The sequence below is a fragment of the Tupaia chinensis genome, unplaced genomic scaffold (genome assembly GCF_000334495.1).
Source record: "Tupaia chinensis unplaced genomic scaffold, TupChi_1.0 Scaffold000115_1, whole genome shotgun sequence".
Taxonomy (NCBI): domain Eukaryota; kingdom Metazoa; phylum Chordata; class Mammalia; order Scandentia; family Tupaiidae; genus Tupaia; species Tupaia belangeri.
In genome coordinates, this window is record NW_006159579.1 from 4801874 (window position 1) to 4802173 (window position 300).

At 55.3% G+C, this 300-nt stretch overlaps 1 protein-coding gene across 8 annotated transcripts in view; it reads left to right on the plus strand.

Moving 5' to 3' along the window:
• The window catches only part of SRC (SRC proto-oncogene, non-receptor tyrosine kinase), a 30755-nt gene that overhangs the window by 28336 nt on the left and 2119 nt on the right, over positions 1-300 (plus strand). The gene's annotated exons all lie outside the window — the stretch shown is intronic.

The window sequence follows — 300 nt, forward strand, 5'->3', positions numbered from 1 at the left end:
CCCCAGGGGAATGGCCATACTGCAATCCCTTCTCCATTCTCTCCCTGGGACTTTTTGGGCAGGCATGCATGTGCACTCAGCATGATTTTCAAGCCGCCGGGTCTGGGACCTGAACCTTGGTAGCCATGTGGGAGTCTGTGCCTTAACCACTACGCCACCTGCTGGCCCACTTATGTATCCGTTTACATCTGAGGTTCATCCTTGTTGGCCCACCAGGGCTGGATCCTGGCTGTCGCCGAGTTGGTGTCTGCTGTGTGCATGCACTCAGTTTGTCTGTTCATCTGGAGGTGGCATGCAACT